General features: G+C 39.9%; 1 protein-coding gene across 2 annotated transcripts in view; it reads right to left on the reverse strand.

Annotated features, from left to right (window-relative positions):
- GRAP2 (GRB2 related adaptor protein 2) overlaps positions 1 to 12,600 on the reverse strand; it is a 112,374-nt gene that overhangs the window by 39,917 nt on the left and 59,857 nt on the right. The window contains exons 1-2 of one of the 2 annotated variants that reach the window (XM_074578451.1): positions 2,694 to 2,750; positions 1,576 to 2,376 (exon numbers count right to left, since the gene is read on the reverse strand). The exons of the other annotated variant lie outside the window; for it this stretch is intronic. The gene's annotated coding sequence lies outside the window, so the exon portion shown is untranslated. Of the gene's footprint in view, positions 1 to 1,575; positions 2,377 to 2,693; positions 2,751 to 12,600 lie in introns of those variants that run through there. 2 annotated transcript variants of the gene reach the window in all.

Below are 12,600 nucleotides of genomic sequence, written 5' to 3' on the forward strand. Positions count from 1 at the left end.
ATAAAAACCAGACAAGCTTGCAGACATGCTATACCTTCTGCAAACTAATGTAAGAAGGTATAAGAAAGAGAGCAGGACAGACAGCTAACTTGAGCAGCAGAGCCCTGGTTTGCTGGGAGTGGTGCAGAATTATATCTTGTGAAAGACCAATTTTTGTTTTGCCCAGGCAGATCCCTCAGTTGTAACAATTTCAGGAGATGTGTGCGGAAGGTAGAGATGAAAACAACTTCAAAATCCAGACAACAAAACTAAGCTAAGTTTAGATGTGTACATTTCACATTGCCCATCCATCCACTTCCAGGTTATTCTGCTTTCGTGATAAAAATGGGAATGACAGACAGCGCTACATTGTATTTTATCTCTTATTTGTGGGATTGTCAAGTTTGGAAGCAAGAAAGAAACAGAAGTAAGTATCACTAGATAAGAAAGTAAGGGGAATTGCTTCACTCTGACACCAAAAGAATTTTTTCACCAAGCCACTACTAAGGGAACATGTTTTCTCCATGTTTGCCACGGGTCATTTCACCATCGCGTAAAAGCCAGGGTTTATGTCATATTCAGAGACCTGGGTGCACAGGCTAAAGCACAGGCCTCTCTCTCCTTCCGCTTAGAAGTGGATGACCAGCATTGCTAGCTGAATCAGCTAGTCTTCCATGCCAAAACATAGCTGGGCAACTCTTTCTTATCCCAAAACCCTGCTCCTCCTGCCATGCTCATTTGCTAAAAACTCAGTCATTATAAACCGTTCCTCTCCAGACAAATATAAATGTGACAGCTTCTCCCATTGCTACTGAAGACAGTTTAGATTATTATTTTTTCTAAGAAAGTTTTGTGATGACAGCATACTTCTAAATCATGTCTTGGAGACCGATGCCGTTTTTGCTCACAGGTTAACTGCAAGACAAGTCAAGCTTTATGAACTTTCTCTATGTACACAAACACACATGAAACACACGCAGACCTTGCCATACAGCTCTGTAGCACTCCATTATAAAGAAATGTCTTCTAACTATACTGCATATTACAGTTACAATGCATCAAAAAGCTTTACAAGAACATTAAAAAGCAACTGAGGAAAAATTACATTCATGCCTGGCCCCTCGAGACCCCACCACATTCCACAACAGACACTAAAAGGAGGGTGAACGATGCCAGATCTACAGTTGTCAGAAGCATTTTTCTTTCTAGACATCTTGCCCCCATCGGTACAATCACACTCAGTGTCTCAGAGCCACAATACTCTGATCTCTGTCAGAGCAACCTTAAATTTTCTGGAAAATCTGGGTATCTCTTTGCTTTGTGCTTCTGACTGAAAAAAAAAAAATAATTCCCCATTCATTATTTTCTTTGCTCTGTTCCAATAAATACCCTCCTTCTGAGCACAGTCCTGATCCCCCATTGACAAGGAGAAAAACTTGATGGACCTGCAGTGGAAATGAAGACACATTAAATCTTGAGCCTTGCAGCTAAGACCTTACTTGTTTAACTCTACAGAAAATGTGATGCTAATTTAGCCAACACATCTAGCCTTAAAACTTCATAGTGAAAGAAGCAAGCAGTGGAGGAGATCTGTACCTTTGAGGCAGGTGGCTGCACTCTGCTGTTTCAGGATCTGTGTTGAGAAAAAGCAGTGGGGAATAGCACGAGTCTCATAACAAGATTAACGAACTCGCCTCCTGTCTTCAGCACAAGTGCTTAGCAAGGGACGAAGTCTGTGGAGCCATGCGGGATGCGTAAGTCTTCACTGCGGCATCTTCGCCTCTCCCTTGCAAAGCGCAGCCAATCAAGCTGGCAGGGTGCAAACCACAAACCACACAGGGAACTCACAGGCACGGTAGTTTACCGAGCTGGGTGTGGGACTCAGCTTACTGTGGTTTTAGTCTCTTACTGTGAGGGTTACAGCTACTCTAGAACAGTTTCTCTGAATGCACAGCTGTTTGCTGCTCCAGCTGCATGTCATGTGCTGGGGCACCCCATAACCTGCTTAATGCTCAGGTATTTAATGTATCTATCTGGAAAGCACTGGCCCCTTTGGACACAAGTAGGGATCCCCAGGAGCAAGCTGTCAAATGTCTCCTAAAACGTGCCGTCTTCTCTAATACAGAGTGACAGTGGTGGTCATAAGCTATCCGCATTTGAACTTGTGGAGCACCTCTGCTGCCACACATCCCATTTGACATGGCAGAGTCCATGGGTTCATACACACAGTGCACCCACATGTGAAGATGTGCTCGTATCTCTGTGTCCTGGTTCAGGTAGAATACAAAGACCTCCTTGTGCCTGGGTAGGCACAGGCCAAGAGGGAGCTGATGTGAGAAAGAGTCCAGGATTTTACCAGATTCTGCAATTGGTGTGAACCAGAGGTCTGTCTTCAAGCTGTGAGAAAAGAGGTATGAAAATCTGATTATTGTAAGAACACAGAAAAGGCAGATTTGCCTATTTAGTTGTTGCATCAGTTTAGTCACTACCAGGGGTGCATCGCGGGAGGCCGGTGGCCTGGACAGACTGACTGATCTACCCAAAGCAGCGACAATTTGTCTGGCCAACAGCTCTTTCAGAGGGCAAAATATTTATGGGCCACATAAATGCCATAAAAATTTAAAAAAAACCCCTATAATTACGGCTTTCTCCTCAGGTGAGCAAAGGCTGAAAAGCCACTGCTGGGTCACCGCACCAAGCTGTCCCCCTCGTACCTCAGCCGGTGCCTCTTCCCGCCAGCCCCACAGAAAATGGCAGGGGTCTCCCGTCCCCCACGGCAGGGGCTGGCGAGAAAGCTGATTGGGCAATAAGAGGAAGTGGTGGGCTTAGGAAGGTGATTGACAGCAGCCCCTCAGGGACGAGGAAGGCTTGGAAGCAGGGAGGGATGGGGCTTGAAAAGATGATTGACAGCTCCTTTTTGAATGCAAGGACCCTATGGGGGAAGGGAGGGCTGGTTGATAGCATTCTGATTGGAGTAGGAGAGAACGGGGGCGGGTGTTTGCAGGTGACTGGCAGCTGTTTGAATCACCCGGGGAAAAGGTTACACAACAGTCACGGCTGTTCCGGCTTCCTGAGGTAACGGGGAGGAGCGAGAGGGGCCGCGTGAGTCCGCCCGTGTGCCCTCACCTACGTCAACCCCATTGGTAATTAACTCCATACATTAATTACACTGGGGCAAGAGTTACCCGCGCCCCGTGCTCGTCCTGTGCCTGTTTGGGGTCTGGCCCCCCTGAAAGGCTGTTTTCCTGCTGTCTTCCCTGCCCTCAGAGCTCCGGTCCCTCCTCCTGCCTGAGGGCTGCCAGGTGCCAGCAGGGCCCCTGTGGGAGAAGGGACATGGGTGACTGGAAAACTGGTTGCTACTGGAGAGCAAAGGGCCCCTTAGGAAATGGAGCCCTTTGCCCTGGCCCACGGGCTGCCTGGTGCTGTGCCTGCAGCCGTTAGCACCAGGCATTTCAGAGAAAAGTAAAAAGGAGTTGACATCAAGTGAAATTTCTCCCTGCAGCCATCACTCTAAGACCACTTAAAATCATAGCCTAAAAACATAATCTAAATTCTGTCTGGTAGGCGGTAAGCCAGGAAGGGACCATTTGCTGCAGCTGAAATAGATTCATAAATTATCAAGTTCTTGAGTCAGTGAGATCCACACCACCCTGATTTCTTGAAGCCACTTTTCTTGACTTTGTACCAGTTTGAGGATCTGGATGGGATTCCATTTCCTTCAGTGTGGTTCAAATGGTTCGTGCTTTTTCCCTGCTGCTCAAAAGCAGCAGAAAAAAAGTGTTTTAAGTCCTATGTATTGTTGACTTTGAAGGACAAACAGCCAGGTTGCTCAGGTTCAATATGTGTCCCTCAAAAGAGCACAGGTGTTACAAACAGAAATGGCCAAATTTTATTGATAATATTGAAATCTCTAGTATTGATAACAAGTATTCTTAATAATTATTTAGTCCAAAAAGTTACAGAGAAGGATTACTTTGTTTTGTGAATTTCTACTAAATTACTCTCTTGCCATTTTTAATCGTTTAAATACTTCCAATATGAAATGTTCTGATTTTCAGTTTAAAACGGCTCTTTATCTCAAAATTTACTTTGATTTGAATAAAAAGGTAAAACCATCTTAAATAAAAAAAAAAATATTTTGGGGCAAAACACAAGTTTCCATTTGGCCTAAGATAAAATACTCTCAACTATTCAGCCAAAGATATTTTTTGTTTTGCATTAGAGGCATCAATCTTGCAAGTAAACTAAAAATCAGTTATATATGCAGCATTGTAGCACTAATCACACAGAGTTGGCTCAAGAACAGAGGCACAGAATGGAAGAATCAAATGTTAATGTCTTGTCTACTAACACTAAGACCTAAACAGTGTTCAGCTTCATTTATATGACATGATTTGTCTGACATTAACTGACAAACAAAACAAAAGACAGGAAATTAATGCATGGCTATATCCAGGCTTCAGGCCTTCATAGTCTCAATGGCTCAATTTGAATATTATTTAAATGCAAACATCTACCAATTTTATATCCCAGGGTGGGATTTTTTGGTCCTTTTTTGTTTGTTTGTTTGTTTGTTTTTTTCCAGAGGAGAATCTTTTAGGCTAATAGCTTGTTTTGGTGGTGAGTCAATCATATTGTCATATTTTTATCCCTAGCACATCCTAGCTTTTTAGTGTCTTAGGGTACTAGATAAATAACTACATCTGAGCATTTAGAGTATATGATTTGTCAATGTAGAAATCCTGTGTGGTATTACCTACAAAATACTTGTACTGTAATGCCATGTCACTGTAGTACATTCTTTTTACATCTCTGAAATATTCCTGACCTCCTGGAGTGAGTGAGAAGTGTATTGTTCATGTTGTTCTTTTTGTATGTGTATAGAACATCAAGCTGTCACTCTTGAACTTTTCACCATTTACTAAACCCAAAGAAACAGAAGAAAGCACGACATGCCCTGCTTGTTGAGAATGCGCCTCATCAAAATCCTAGACCTACAGAAATCAAACTGAGTGGGGACCCAGCTAAGGAAACCATGGGTACTAAGTTTTCTGTTAAAGCAAATTAGGATTGCAAGAGGTTTTTCTAATCGACTTGTAAAAACAAAGCAAATCATTGCATGCTGCCATATAACCAATGTCACAGTGCAACTCTGACAGAGAGAAACATACAAAGGCAAAAGAGGAATCTCATGATTCAAGTTTTTAATAGCTTCATTGAAACATATGATAAAATCAGTTTCTCTCAGCAGGAGAGAGACAGATAAAAATGGACTCCATTTGAAGTGCAAACAAGAAAGAGACACAGGGAGTTGTAAAACATACAGCACCCTCCTCATAAAGATCCCACTTTCTCTCAGTTCCAAGTGTTTGCAACTGTCTCTCCCTGTGAAATCTTAATTAAACCAATATATTTCCCATCTAAGTCATTTGAAGATGTGAGTAGTTTGATAAAAAGGTTAATTAGCTCTATTCTTAAAAAAAATTAAAAAGGTACCGTTTTGATCTTTTGCTTGAAATTCACGCCTATCCTTGCATTAAAAATATCCCTCAATCTGGTAGCTAGCAGACAGGAGAAGCATGCTCGTAAGTGGGGCTGTGTGGAGGGGGCTCAGATGGAAAACAAACATTTGTTATGAATTTTAATATTTTTACCTTTTTTTTTCTCATAATGTGTATTACAGATTAGCTCCTTTCTTGAGGCTGGGTGTTTGTCAGGGCTTAAAATCAAATTGATACATGATGAAGGCGGTCCCTTCTGTGGTGACTCAGCTGGGAATTGCACAGAAATCTACACAGCCTGATGCTAACTAATAAAAGGAAGAGAGAGGAACAGGAACATCTCATAAAGCTGTGAAATGACAATTCTCAAGCATCATTTAAATCATTTGGAGGCTGCATTCCCTTTTTATGCTATTACTGCATTGACTAAAATGCACCTCCTATGGAGTATACCAGCTGTGAAAGCTGACAGATCCAAGCGGATGAGTCTAGAAACACTGTTGTTACAGTTTAGCAGAGCAATTCACAGACAAATGGAAGCTCTTGTTTTAATTTCTTCACCTCTCTGCTCTTGTTTAGAGCCCTTTGACAATTCTGTAGACAGAAGGGTTGCAATAGATTGACATGAGCCATTTCCTTCCCTTCTCCCTGGTTGAAGATACTGTCCTTTTGCTGTAATGTAACTTTCACTGGGTCTGACATTTGCATTTGGATCTTGTTATAGGTGTGATCAAAATGCTAGCTACGGTAGCACCATAAGTCAACTGAAGCTGTGGTTTAATAATAGAAGATGTTAGGCTATGTTTAAACAAGCCTACTGGAAAAGAAAATCATCCATTTCTGCAGTGTTCTTGGTAGACTTTACATTGAGAAACACCTGAATATAGTGTTTTCAACCTCTAAACATCAAAACACTTAATTATTATGGCATACATTACTGAGTAAAACCAAGCCTTCTAGTTTGGTGTCAAATTGTAGTCTCTCCAAAAGGAGAGGCTAGGCTTGTTCTCTGTATTTTCTCCTTGGGTCTGTCACAGTGGATGTATTTTTTGTTAAGGACAGTTAAATGGGACCAAAAGGTTATTGCAGAAAGCAGTTTTTTCTGTCTTCCAGTTCTGTAATTTTGCTGCTGTGCAATCCCAATGTTGGCTGTTTTACGCAGATGAGAAGTGGAGAACAAGATTATTTCTGTCTCTGCTTCTTTCTCCAGAATTTTGAGTGAATGCTATCATGTTTGAGCTGTTACATTTGCAGAACTGTGCTGAGTTTTCTGATTTGGAGAATAGAATAAGCATCATGAGAAATGTCTGGCATCACTTACTCATTCTAGATGCAAAATAACTTTTTACCTATGGCACTCAGGAGGCACATGAAGAACTTTATGAAAAATTATTCTGAGGGCAAAGGTTTTACTTTTGTCAGGGAAGCAACTTTTAATGATCCTTGGGGCCCCCCAGGTTCACTAATGTGAGAGATCAGTGAGCTTACACACAGTGCAGTTTCTCTTTCCGAGACATGCACCATGGTATGCCACAGGATGAATGACTGTGGAAAGAACTGGAGGCAGGTGTGTAAGTGCCTCACACGGTTGGATTATTTTATCAATAATGTATCAGAGAAAGTCCAACAGGGCCTCTTCAACACGGAGACACTGACGAATTTTCATTATATGGATAACACTGGAACGAATCAAGGATGACTTGAGAAGGCCTCTCATTTCAAATTAGGATGTTTGGGGGGGATTGTTTAAACTAATTGCTCGAGGAAAGAAAGCAAGTAATTACAGTTGCACAAAGAAAGCAGAAAGAGAGTAAGGGAAACCAACTTTTCTGTGTTATTTTCAGAAAAAAATACTTAAAAGTACCAACACCTTTACAAGCAAGAACTTAGGAAAAATTACATCACTGCTGATGTTAGGCTTACGTATCAGTGGAAATGTTTTTGGATAGAAAGACAGATGAGCTGAAATGTCAAAAATTGAAAAGAAATTAGCATCCATTTGGCATTCCTGAAAATTACGGGCTTGTAAATAAGCAAGACAAACTAATATTTCCTGGCCCTAAAATACATATTAAAATAGATTGGTGTTTATATTGCTCTCTCATAGTTATATTTGCCTAGATTAACGAAGGGAATTGCACCAGAGAAGACAGTTCGACAGAATCTGTGTATACAAGTTCCTAGTTATATGAGTACTAATATGAGAATAGGGTAATTAACGTGGCTGCTCAGCGCTGCGATAGCCCAGACAACTTAAGTTACTAAGCAGCACCCCAGGTGTATGCCAGTTAGGAAGCAAGTGCTGAAGCAGTTTCAGCCAGCAGGTTTGCTCATTCTGCAGTTCTGACAGATGCCACTGGCAGAAACAAGTTGGTTTTGAAGCATATGTGATTTTGCCAAGAAATCATACTAAAGATGCCATAATGCTCATAAGAGCACTACAGTAATGTACAGGGTCAGGCAAAAGGCCCATCTGGCCCAGTGTCCTCTAGCTGAGAGTGCCGATAAGATCTATTTACAGCAAATGTGCAGGAAGAAAAGAAACAAAGTGAGCCTCCTCTTAACATTCCTTCCAGAAATTGTTCCTTGCAACAACCTAGGGGCTTGTTGAGACAGAGTTTGTATTTGAACAATTGTATTTAAGAGCCACTTATTTTCTGTAAATTTGTCCATTTATATTTTTGCCCTTCACTACACTGTGGCAATAAATGCCACAATTTACTTAACGCACAGTATGGAGGAATACTTCCTTCTTTTTGTTTAGAACGACTACCTGGTAATTTTGGTGACACAGGTTTGTTACTCTTGAAGAAGTTAGGTTACGCTAACTTAATGGACTTCAAGTCAGTCGTCCAATTAAGTTTACATTTAAAGTAAAGACTCAATGTTTACTGCTTAAACATCTTTGCCACTGACATTTAAGTAACTTTTTCTATTTCATAATTAATCAAATTGGTTGAGAAACTTTGTAGTTCAGGAAATCTGTAAGAGCATATAAAAAATGTTATCTTTATGTTCGATATCATCGCTAGACATTGTTTTTAGCTCTGAACCTGCAAGAAGTTCTTGTTAATTACTGTCTAACATCTTTACAGTGAAAAGAAATGGAAATGCCAATCAATTCACAGTAGAAAATATCCACACTACAAAGACAATTACCTGGTTCATATCAATTATTCCACCTGCTAGCAATCCCTGCAGAGAATCTGAACCTAAGAGTGGCTATGGAAAGTGAACTTCCTATTGTTCATCCTATTGTAGAGTGCTGCTTCTTGCATGTTACTGACACACTGATGAAGGAACAAGAGTCATGTTCTATTCTTGTCCATACGATAATTGGTATCTACTAGATAGAGGAGTTGTGTATTTTATATATTGTCATCTGGCACATTATATGAGAATCCCAATTTTGAAAACTACTTCTTCTAAGGAAAAGAAAGAATGAAGCACAAGCAGAGCACGAGTGTTTTCATTCAAAAAGAAATCAAGGTAGCTCTTGCCTATATTTTCTATATGTTAGACTTTTTAAAAATTAAATGAAACACCTTGGAACTATTATCAGAAATTCAAAGCCAGAGAAACAATCTTCTTTTCCTTCCCACTTCTTCACTGAAAATACAGCACTCTCAGTTAGAACTAGGGTTATTTACATAGGACACAGAATTGCTCATCAAGTCAATTTGCATTCTTTGGAACAAATAGATGGATTACAGTATTATGTGTAAAACTTATTCCTGCTGTAGTGATCCGTGAAATTGCAGTTAATTTTGCTGAAATGGACCATTATAGTTTTAAGTAGAAGTGAAAGAAAATGAGAAAGAAGAGGTAAACTGCTAGGAACTGAACTTCAAATACAAGATTAAATTATTAGTAGGAACGCAGCACTGCTGGGAACAGCATGAGCTGCTAGATGAAGCCACTGACCTGTTGGCTTTCAGACACAACCAAGTATCCACCTTGCCATAGTAAATTAGATGAATTATTGGTAGTGATGGGCCTGTCACATTGCACATTCATGTCCCCAAGTGATGTATGTGAAAGTGAATTCCCGCTGCTACAAGCTCCATACAGCTCCTACTGGCTGTGAGGTGCCAACAGCATGCATCTGTTCTGTGCAACGAAATAATTGCATTGTGACACTTCTATAGTACAGCTGTGCATAATGATTTTCCTTGATTTTATACTGATAGATGAGATAAATTCAAGACTGTTTAATGATTGTACAAAAATCTGGGGGCTATGAGATTAGACTGAGAAAAACTCTAACTGTACCATGAGAATTTGCATTTCAATGCCCTTTTTTTCCTCTCTCAGCAAAAGATGGCATGTGCTTCCATCTCATCACTGCTTAACTTGAAAGTACTATGTGGTTTAATGTGGTTTCAGAACAAGTCAGAAAAAACAACTACCATTTGGTCACTCAGTTCTAAGAGGTGTGTCACTGTCTTAACTAGCTATTGCCCTTCACCTGAGTTTTGATAACTGACAATACATGCAGTCTTACTCCATCCCATTTGTGAAGTAAAATACCTTAACTTCAAAAGCCCTCTGAAAAGCAATTTGAAAGCCCTTTACCTATCAATGATCAGAAGTAACCACCTGAACTACCAGCTGTAACTCCAATTAATTTGTCCGTCAGGTCAGACTATTTAGGACACCCCAGGCCAAAATTCATCAGTGTGACACAATAGGGAGACAAGGGTGTTACCAGATTCAGTGATTGAAAAAATTACCAACAATAGAAACAAGGAATGAAAAAGTAATACAGACAAGGAGATCTTAGTACTGAATTTTCAGGTTTATAATTCTAAATTAGACCTAATCCAGAGGTCTTTCAGGGTCTGCAACCTGTCTGTTGAGGCATTCTATAGCATATGTTAATGTCTCTGCTCAGCATGCCAAAACCAGGAAAAAATCTGCCTTATCTTGCCTTTCCTATGGTTCCTGACAGCATCAGAAGAAGTAATATGACAAACAGGCATCAATATAATTAAAACATAACTAGGTGTTGTACCTATGCTGTCCCCTAAGAGGGCTACTATCGAAGGCTGTTCACCAACATTGTATTTCTTTCAGCTCCTACAAGAATTTCCTCGTTCAAATAAACATCAACCTAAACAGCTCAAGCTTAAATTTTAAGAACATATGTTCTAAAACCTTAGTTAAAAATGAAAATGCTTTCCATGCTAAAAAAGTGCTCACTGTTAAAAATAACTGTTAAAAAAAACATAAAATGCAAAAAGTAAAAACTATAGGTCAATGTTTTTAGAAAAAGGGGAAAATTGAAGCATTTAGGAATAAAGTAATGGGGGTCTGTCATAGTACTCTCTTGTGTAGTCACAAATAGAGTTGTATTATGGGTGTTTAAATCTAGCAAACATTTCTGTGTCTCAGTCTGTGTGTCTGTTTTCTTAGTCACTATTTGGTACAACTTGGGTTTGACCAACAGATTTAATTCAAAACTGGAATGGTGGGGTCTATTGACGGTTAGTCTTAAAATAGCGTGATAGAAAATGCATTGGGATTCCACAACCAGGAAAACAATTGCTTTGGGTGACAACCGAGGTGCCAGTGCAGAACTAGGAAGAGAGCATCACTAGGGGAATAACAAGTAGTCAGTTTAATGGACTCTTGTTCAAACTGTGCAATAGCATTGGGACTGAAAAGTAGAGAGACCAATACCAGAAGAAAAGGCATGCTGTAGAAACTGTAGATTAAATGCTCTGAAAAGGTGGGTAGAGATCAATAGAGTGGTTACAGTAGATTTCTAACACAGCTTTCTTTATGCTTCATCTCAGCTACAGACGTCTTGTATAATTTAGAGACTACTGGTATGCACACAAACTATATAGGATGTATAGGTAAAGGGAGAAATTAATTCTTTAGGGTTTAGGCAGGGTTCAAAAGAGTCCTCCGCTTTCCAGGTGGATCACTACTTTCATAATAAAATGTCAGATCATATTCACTGTGAAATTCACTGTGTATGCTATTGTTAACTAAGTCAGTATGGCTCTGTGCCACAAAACAGAGAAATCGCCCATTGGTAGCACATTTTCAGTTATTTTGGTACAGCTTTTACATATATTGGATATTACAGCGGTCTAAAAAACATCAAGGCTATTTATTCATGAGTAAATAATTCTACATAACATTTAAACTATAAAATGAAAGGAGGGGAAACTTGTGAATAATTAATGTTGCCAGGAGTTAATTTTGTTTAGATAACCTTCTAAAATGCTGTAAATTTCATTTGATCTGAAGCCGCAGTAGGAAACGTCACAAAAGAAGCCAGTGTTTAATATCAGAAAAAAATCTACTCAGAATTTTTGGCTTTTTTTCCTGAGACTTAAATGCCAACTATTGAATACAAAGTTACAGGACATGACTATTCAAGTTGGCATACCGTCCAAACCAACTAAAGTCACTGTGTACAGTCTCTTGCTGCACCTTTCACCCTGACCATCCTAAATATTTCTGCATTTTAGATGCAGTCAGTATAACATAAATGATATCATGTTGTCTAGTTTCGCCAAGAGAAAAACAGAAGTGCTGCAATTTTTGGACAGGGTGACAACAAATCTTGTGTGAAATGACAAACTCATTTCAAACAGACAGAAGATTATATCTGTTTCTGTTGGTGGGGGTGTATGGTCTACCTGCTGCAGCTATCGTGGAGAGAAAGTATATGAAGTCCTTGCTAGGCCTTCCTCTGCAATAACATCTAAGATTTATCTGTGTAGCAAATCCAGGTGCAGGATAGCAGGAGGCAACTCCACGTTTATGTCAGCCATAGCGTATGGTCAGCAGTTGGCAGGCATGCTGTGTTTAGGCATTGTGAGGTCTTCAAACACAGCTTAATGTTGCCATGCCATATGTACTGTAATATCTAATCACCATGGGAGTAGAGTCTAGTGTTTCAGCACAATTTATTTGTTGGCTGATAATAAATCACTCAAAATGCTATACGTTACTAGTATTTTATTTTTTTTTGAACCAAGACAGAGAAAACCACTATAATCTACAGCTTTTCTGCTTTCTATCTCCCAAGCTTGCTTTTTCCTTCCCACCAGACAGGTGACATAGCCTTCTCCCTCTTCCAGAAAACTTAAACATTTTCAGA

This window comes from Larus michahellis, chromosome 1 (assembly GCF_964199755.1).
Source record: "Larus michahellis chromosome 1, bLarMic1.1, whole genome shotgun sequence".
Classification (NCBI taxonomy): domain Eukaryota; kingdom Metazoa; phylum Chordata; class Aves; order Charadriiformes; family Laridae; genus Larus; species Larus michahellis.